This window comes from Xiphophorus couchianus, chromosome 16, assembly GCF_001444195.1.
Source record: "Xiphophorus couchianus chromosome 16, X_couchianus-1.0, whole genome shotgun sequence".
NCBI lineage: Eukaryota > Metazoa > Chordata > Actinopteri > Cyprinodontiformes > Poeciliidae > Xiphophorus > Xiphophorus couchianus.
Genome location: NC_040243.1, coordinates 992,037 through 1,001,164, shown reverse-complemented (window position 1 = coordinate 1,001,164; position 9,128 = coordinate 992,037).

The window sequence follows — 9,128 nt, the reverse complement described above, 5'->3', positions numbered from 1 at the left end:
TTGTTAAACTGAGTTGAAGAAACTGGAGCTCTCCAAACTGATAACCATCCACTATTATCTTATTTAGAATATATCTCTGTTTTTATTGTTTTGGGTGTTTTGTTTCCCAGTACTGTGTCCAGAACCCGGGGCTGAGGAAGAGGAGGCCTGGTTTCACCATATGGTGAGGAGTTTGTGCTGCCAGCCGTCCCTGTGGGGCTTCAGCTGAGGAAGAGCTTCAGCTGAGGAAGAGCGGCGCCGCCGCCATGTTTCCACTGGAGCAGGACTGATGGCCGGATTACACACACTTTGTTTTCAGGTTTCCTGTCTGACTCTAAGCAGGTTTTATGGGCAGTTGGACAAACGATGAGTGTTTTTATCGATGTGTGGCCTTCATGCAGAAATCAGCACTTAGCAATTTTTTCAGAAATGTAATCGGAGATCAACCCAGTCTGCAGAGAGCAACTCTCTGTAAAATGATGAAGAGGAAGAGGAAGGTGATTCGTGTTGTCATTGTGTTCAGAGAGGCTTGGATGGAAAATCAGCTAGTTCAGAGTTTAAACGCAGCCAGAGATTAAATTAATCCATCCATCTTGGGTCTTTTTCTTTCAGTCTGGATCTCCTGATAAACTGACAGCTTCATGTTTCAACTGAATTGTTTCCTCATGGCTGCAGATGAAGCGTTTTGTTTCTCCTGCCATCGCAGAAGAAACAAAGATTTTTTTCATCATTCAGTTATTTTGTTATTTTTCTGGGTGGGAAGCTTTGGTTGATTCTAAAGATCAGATTAATGTTGTCTTCCTGCCTCAGTGTCGTCCTGAAGATGAGATTAAGACTGTTTCCCTCCTGATTGTCCGGTCGACCCGGTTCTACTGGAACCAGAACTCCATCATCTGCTCCACCTCCAGCTGCTGTGGTTCTGACCCAAACCAACCTGTTCCCCTCCTGGCCTGTGGGGGCGCTGCACCAAGAACCACTGAAGGAAACGACACAAAAACCTCTGAAGACACTGAGAGCAACTTCCTTCTTCACCAGATGGAAACAAGATGGAGGCGTCAGATTTTTCTCTTTAGTCTTTGGCTGAAGACCAGGAGCCATTTCTGCTGCTAGCGCTAGGCTAGCATGTTAGCTTTGTTTATATTTACCCAGAATGCCCTGTGCTGTAGTCCACTTCCTGCTTTTGGACCGGTCTCCGGTCTGCTTGGCGTTCACATATGGATTCAAACCGAATCAGAGTTCACTTCAACTGAACCCAGACCAAGTTTTGGAGGACCAGAGTTAGCTTAGCATTGCTACCTCAGCAACCGGACTTTATAGGAAAACGGACTGGAGTTGGATTAGGTGGACTGAACATCATATCCTGGTTTAACACCTGGTGGAGCTGGTGGGTATGTCAAAGTCACAGCAGCTAGAAAACATCGTTATAAACATCCCCATAGCTGAAAGCTTTCTCCTGTCAGCTAACAGCCACGTCTTTAACACAGTAACAGCTTTAAAGGCTCATCTCCTCTTAATTAATCTTTCACATTATTCCAAATCCCAGCAGCATAATTGCAGCTCCGGCGGGACTGCGTGCCGATATTCCAGCTGATCCCCTTTGTGAAAATGTCTCCATTAAATGACAGCAGCTGACAGCTACAAGCAGCTTTCTGAAACTCTGACATCTTTATAACTGACACATCCTGAGCTGCAGCTTCCTGAACATGACACAACAATAAACTAACAGAGTGACAGCGGCTGCTGCAGCACTAGGCTGTGAATATAAATATAGCTCTAATTTCTGCGTTTGAACTGTGAGTTTGTGTCTGCAGGCTGGAGGAGCCTCCAGGTTCTGCTCCAGAACTGAGGCGTAAACACACAGAGGCTGAGCAGGAACATTCCTCCACCTCCTGAGAAAGTGGCTGCTTCGGTTCTTCCAACGGAGCAAATCCAGGATAATCAGATTAAAGTGTGCAGGCCTGATGGAGCCTGATGATGATGAGGAGAGAATGAGAATGAGTCCAGTTCGCAGAGTTACGGCGCTGAATGCAGAGGAGCTGGAGACGAACCCAACAGCTTTATTCTTTATGTACGACACAAACATCTGATTTATGGAGCAGATTGAGTCAAACTATTTTGGACATTCCTCTTTTCCAGGAACTCCTTCACAGAACAGAACCAAAGAGTTTTGGTTCGTTTTACCTTCACTGGGACGACGGTTCTGGTTTCCAGCAGGACGAAGCCGCCGGTCCGGTTCAGCCGCAGCGCAGCTCTGTGGACACAAACCAGCTTTACATGGAAACCATGAAAGTTTACACAGTGATTAAAAATAAAATCAGGCAAAAAGTAGAAACTTAAACAGCAAAGTCAACATGAACTGAAGGAAATGAGGAAAAATGAACATGAAAAGCACAGAAATCAACTTTTCCTCTCTTTTGTTTTATACTTTAGTGTTTTCTTTCATGCTCAATTAATTTACTAAATACTTGTTTGTTGAAAAGGAGAAAGTGTTACTGACAAAATATAAATATGTAAATAAAATATTTCAAGATAACATAAGAACTTAATTTTCTAGATTTTAGATAAGCAACTCAAACTTCCTTATATAATTTAATTTTTCTCAGTTTAGTTTATTTATTAATCTGGGGAAAAGAGGATTTAATTATTTTTTTAAGAATTACTCTGAGCCTGTGTTTTTCTGTTTAAATGTATTTTGTGTTAATATTCTTGGGAAAATACTGAACTAAATATAAGCCAATAAACAAAAAAGAAAATTTCATGGGATTTTTTGAAACAAGGTAACATAACTGTATTTTTCTATTTTATTGTTTGTTTCCATTTTTCGAAAATTTCTTACAAAAACTTGACAATAATTAAAGAGCAACCAAAAATGTATTTAATGTTCATAATTAAATCTTTATTATTCTAATTGTATCATTTTTGTGTTTGGGGGTAAAAATGAATTAAATAAATTTTCCTCTAAAGCGAGTGGAAAACAGAAGCTAACAGGTTTAGATGAAGTTCAGAGCTACAGAGAAAAGTTAATCATGTTTTTGATAATAACCAGATTTTTTAACGTCCATCTGCAGAAACAGCCATCAGTGACTAACGAGCTGCAGGTTGGTAATGATTTGGTCGTTAACGCTGATAACTAAGTTTACTCAGAGTGGGAGCATAAAACGCTGCTGCTGCATCATTAAACTTTAGAGCTGCAGCATCTCCAGCAGCACAGAGAGGAGGTAAGTAATGTGAAGTTTGGGTCGGCCCAAGACATGACCATCAAATGTTTCAGCTCTCCTCACTAAAACATGCTGCCATTCAAGCAGGGAAACGATCCAGAAACTGGATAAATAAATAAATCCTCCGTATCAGCGGCTCCCCTCAGCAGACATGAAGGCTCCAGCTTCAGGCTGAGGACAGAAATGACTGCAGCAGGGCCGGTCCAATCCTCCATGGGGCCCTGAGCCAAATGTGATTTTGGGGCCCTCTGGTTCTGCTAACAATGTGGACCGGCTGCAATCAGCAGCCTGATCATTAGATTATTCACACACCTCACCTTCTTTGATTAAATTAATTTATCTTAAGCGTTACTCCAACAGCTAAAATGTAATTTACACCAGGTGAGTCTTTCTCCCCTGAGAATGTGGACCGGTACCGGTACCGGACTGATTCTGAGCCTTCAAATGATTTTAACAGAAGTTGATGTAAATTAATGTTTTTAGCCACCAAATGATTTTGCTCAGCAGCAAACAACATAGAGCAGCTCATCATGTAGCAGCTTGTAGCCTGACGGAAAAACATTTAGCTAACAATGTCAAACATTGACAAGTTTTAATTATTCTTATTAAAGACGGATTGAAGCCAAAATAGCTCAGAAATATCCAGAACCACCATGAGAATCAACTCATTTAAAGTTTAAACTCTAGCATAAATGTTTACTGCTGAACTGGACCGGTCCAGGTTGCTATCAAGCTAATGTTCTGTTAGCAGCTTTACTAATCTTTTACATTACATTACATTAGCAAGACTCATTAAAACCTTTATCTTGGCTTTTTTCTTTTCTTCCTCCCTGAAGGATCAGTCCTTTTCTGACACGTAGTTTTACTAACTTAACTTCTGACCGGACCTTTGGACCTTTGGACTTTTGGACCTTTGGACCTTTGGATGTTCTGAATGGCAGCTCATGGTACCGGGGTTAGGGTTAGGTACCTACCGCGGCCACCAGGGGGCCCCAAGAGCAATTTTTCTTTTCTTTTTATCCATAAAATAATGATTTCTACATACATTATCAAATATATATTATTGTAAAAACAAATAAGTTCATAGTGAAATTGTGTGTTTGATATTAAAAACACACAATTAAATAAAACACCAGGCCCCCAGGGCCCTGAGCAGCTGCTTAGTTTGCTTATGCCTTGGGCCAGCCCTGATTGCAGTGATTTACCAGGAGAGAGTTTTAATCTGCAGCACGGCCTCATCTGCAGCTGAACCTCACACGCTAATAATCTATAATCAGATTATTGATAACAGCTGAATAGAGGAGGAAGGACTGGATGGATGTGCTGCTCTGAGGCAGTTTTAGGCCAAACGGTGCAAAATTAAACAAGTTTTCACAAAAATGTTAAACAGAAACATAAATATAGCATCCTTAAGGAAAAATTAAAAAATAACACTGGAAAAAAGTTGATTTGTTAACTCCTCTTTACATTTAGATCATCTGAATCTTCTGCTGCTGAATGGAGAGCGACTCTGGAGGAGGAGAGGAAGAATCACCAAACCAGAGGAAACACAGTAACTCACAGACTGAGATCAGGAAAATACCAACACTAAGAGTGAAAAGAAAAACACGGACAACCGAAGAGAAGGGCGGAAGTGAAAGTCAGTGGATAGTTTCTGTTCCCTGGTCTCCATGATGCTGGTTGTTGTCCTACAAACCTCCGTTAGCAACTGTTAGGTCAGAGTGATAAATTATTCAGGCTGTGTTTACACCTTGTTGACAGGGAGCCAGACATACCGAACGATGCTGCTTCACTGTTTCCAGAGCAGCGAGGAGAGGAAACCTGACAGCAACGCAAATAAAGACTAAACCTACCAGAACAAATAAACAACAGGAACACCTGAACTAACTCAAGGAGAAAATTTACATTTAGAAATGATGAAAACATGAAAGCTTCCACATGTTCTGGGTGGTACAGGACATGAAACCTGCAGAGGAACGACTCCAGTCCACAGGAAGGAGTTTATTTCACTTTCAATCTAGAATTTAATTCTTTCAGTAACGATTTCAGTCTCAATGAACATCAAGTCACTGACAGATTTAATCTCCTGCCTCCTTCCAAAACCCCAAGATCAAATGTAGCTGCATTAATAAAGCCTGAACACAAACAGTTCCCTCATTGTTGCTGAGCAGGAACGGTTTATCTTATCTTTTTAATCAGATCTCTTTTTCTCACTGATTTCACAGGCTTGAAAGCAGAAATGCAGCCTGAAGAGATGTGATGCTTCAGCGTGTTAGAAAATCAGCCAGGTCTCAATGTGAGCGATATCTAAACTCTGATCCTCCGGGTGCTGCTGCTCCCCGGCCAGGATTAGCTCCTCTGTGCGCTCTGGCTGCTGACGAAGACCAACAGGAAACCAGGATGAAGATCACTGCCCCGCTGGAGAACAGGACTCTGGTCAGTTGGCCCAATTTAGGCCCAACTCTGATAAAAAATAAAAACATTGAGTCCCCCAGCCCTGTGGTTTAAATGCAGTGTTTGCACAGCCTTAATTTGTAATCCTGGGTTCTCTGACAGCAGCTAAAAATCCGATTTTTCACACGGTTGGTTAGAGACTCTGAAGCAGTAATTATAGGAAGAAAGAGAGGAAGCTCTGCAGAGCAAAGACAGATGGTTAAATGAGATCATACTGATGCATTAGTCCAGCTGCCTGCAGTTTGTTGGTCCTGCAAGTCAAAGTTACATCAAATAGAAGTAAATTTAGTGACTCCAACTGAAAACAAGTTAGAGGTGCAAGTTTCCTTTTATTTAAACATTTGTTTTGAATTTATCCCTTAAAAAATGATTGTCAGACGATGATTAAATGGGAATGTTGTAAATCTCAAGTAACAAAGATTTTAATATAGAGTGACATTCTACAATTATTTTCAGATTTAGATTAAGGTTGGGATATTAATGTGTTATTTTTGATTCATTAATTACAAAGATTTTAATGCATTTAAATCATTTTATGAAATCAGTAACCTTTTGTGTACATACAAAAGTTGAAAGTGGAACCTTTGTATTTGTATGTTTCCGGTACACCGGTAAATCTGACGCACAAGCTAACAACAGCCATGGAAGCCGCTTCTCTCAGTCCATTGGCGGCTAATTTCTGCTTCTAAACGATCTGATTGGACGCTGGAAACACTGTTGTTCTGTTCAAGTTGTGCTAAAAGCAGTTAGCATCAGTGAAGCTATTAAAGCCTAAATTAGCATCTCAATGCTAAACATGTAGCAGCTAATGCTAATGTCAGCGTCCACGGTTCTAAAGAAGCTCCATGAATGATCATGGAAACTCTGGAAAGTTGAAGTTTGTTCCAATCTAATGATTAAATGACCTAAAAACAGATTAAAACTATAAATATATTAGTTGTTGAGCTCATATGTCTACTTATCCAATAATTTAGAAATTAATTATTTACAGACTTGCAATTAACTCCGAGTCCCACCTCTAATTTAAATATGAATCATTATTTGACTCATTTACGGTGTGTAATTAGTATGTAAACAAATAAACATAAAGTTAGAGACAGAAATTGAATCTTCTGTCCATAAGAGTCTGATTGCAGTTCTTACCATGAAGCAGCTCTGGGGAGAAACAGAACGAAGACACAGAGACGAGTCTGCAGCCGAACTACGAGACAAACATGGAAACTTCCTAAATGAGCAGCTTTTCTCCCTCTCAGAACCACGAGTTTGGGTCTCAGTTTGGGTCAGAGCAGAGGTCAAAGGTCGTCCTTCTGCAGTGAAACAAAGCCAGAAATGTTCTGGCACACAACAAGGACGTGTCTGTCCCAGCAGCTCTGTACTGGACTTTCCTCTGCATGTTCTGATGGGGTGTCAGCCGGATCAGAAGGCGATCCGGGTCTGAACATCTTACTGACGTCTGGACTTTCCCTTCGGAAGGTTCTGGGATAAAAACTAACGTGGATCTGTTGGCAACAGATAGGAAACATTTGTGAATATGATTCCAGATATAAGACTTTAAATTGAATCAATACAAAATATCAAGAATCATAAGAGCTTTGAAATGAAAACTGTAACAGAATATGAATCTCTAAACTTGCAATTAAATCAAAAACAGGTTAGAAGCGTCTCTAACATCTGAATTAAAGTTTTCAGTTGACCCAGACTGTTTCTCAGTAGCTGATCATAATGAGGAAATTTGGCATTTTGAAATGAAATTCGCTTAATAAAAACAAAACAAATTTAAAATAATTCTCGTTTTTTGATGAAACGTTTCGGCGGGGATGAAATGTTTGTTTCTAGTCGTTTCTGGTTTATTTTTGAAAATCTGCAACAGAAACCCTTTTTTCCCACATCACGCGAGTCACGTGATCAACAACCAGATGTTGCCCTGGCTGAACCCACGAAGAAGAAGAAGACAGGAAGTGGTTGGAGGATCGCGGCGTGGTGCGTTTCTTAATTACTTATTGCGTGAACAAAATGATTCTTGTGTGTTTGTGTTTATTATTTAATGAAAACATCGTTAGCGGAATATTGACAAAGATTTGCGCACATTTATGGAATCGTAACTTCTGTTTGCTTTTCGCTTCTTGTCCACATTAGCAGATATTTAGCATAATGTTCACTTTAAGCTAATTCTGCAAACCGAATTGTTAGAAAGAAAAAACAAAATTTATGAAACTTCTTTTCAAAGTAGAGCTTTTTAAAGATGGCGTCTATGGTAGATTTTACATAAACAGAATAAAAACCAAGCACGTCTGTTACTTGATCAATATTTTCATTAATCACCAGCTGTCTGTTGGTTTTAAACATTAATGAGTAAGAAAGTAAAAGTAAGATTTTGGCTTCTTAGAATTTATTTGGAAACTTTTTGCAAAATTATTACATAACTAAATGAAAACACTTTTTTAATTTCATCTATTTAAGAGAGAATTATGAACAAACGACTCGAACTTTCCTTTAAAGTTTCTTGTTTCCTGTGCGGCCGCAGCCACAGCCTCCCAGTCTGGACTGGTTTCCTTCACTGGAAATCTGCCACCAGGTTATTGTTTCGATAATATAAAAAATTAACTTTTTGTTTATCTAATCTTTTCTCGCAGATCTAAAGATGAGATTTAAATGAATTTAAAGGGGATGCTATTGTTTCTAAGTTGTGGTTTTATTATGGATTATCTGGAATCATTTCCATGCAGTCGGCCTCCACCTGTCGCATGTAAAGCAAACAGATCATCTAAAATAAGCTTCACCTTGGAACAATTAGCTGATAGAAATGGGAAGGTGGGAGGACACGGCGCCTCAGTACTGACCAAGCGGATCAGAACCGACTGACTGGTTTAGACAGCTTTCCTTAACTTTTCTGCCCTGTTCTGCTGTTACTTTTCATCAGATTTTAAATTTTACAGCCTGAATATTTGAAGGGATCCGGCATCAGACAGCATAATCACCACAGAGTCTGAAATCCAGTTTTACAGTAACTTAAGGTGTAACTTATTAAATTACAGTGAAGCCGTTAGAAAAGGTGCATGTGAAGAAAACTATGCCCAGTTTAAAGAAATTAATTTAGAGCCAGAAAGTTTACATAAAGACAACTTCAATCATCTCTGCTGTCTGGATACTGAGAGTGTCAATCAGCAGCAATCTTCAGTCAGAGGCTTCTTCAGGTGTGTTGGAAGACTGACTGCTGCTGGAGATCCTTCCAGCCCACAGCATCACCGTCCACAGCGACGCTCTCAGGTTATTTCACTTATTATAATCACTCTGAGCTCCGAGTTATTTTCTGAAGCATCTGACCAAGTTCTCAGAAACATCGAGGACTTTGTCCAGGTCCGGCTTCACCTCACTGTGTCACCCAGATCAACGACTTCACATCAACCCCCCCACCCCGTCCTCCTGCCCCCCCGTCCTCCTGCCCCCCCGTCCTCCTGCCCCCCCGTCCTCCTGTCC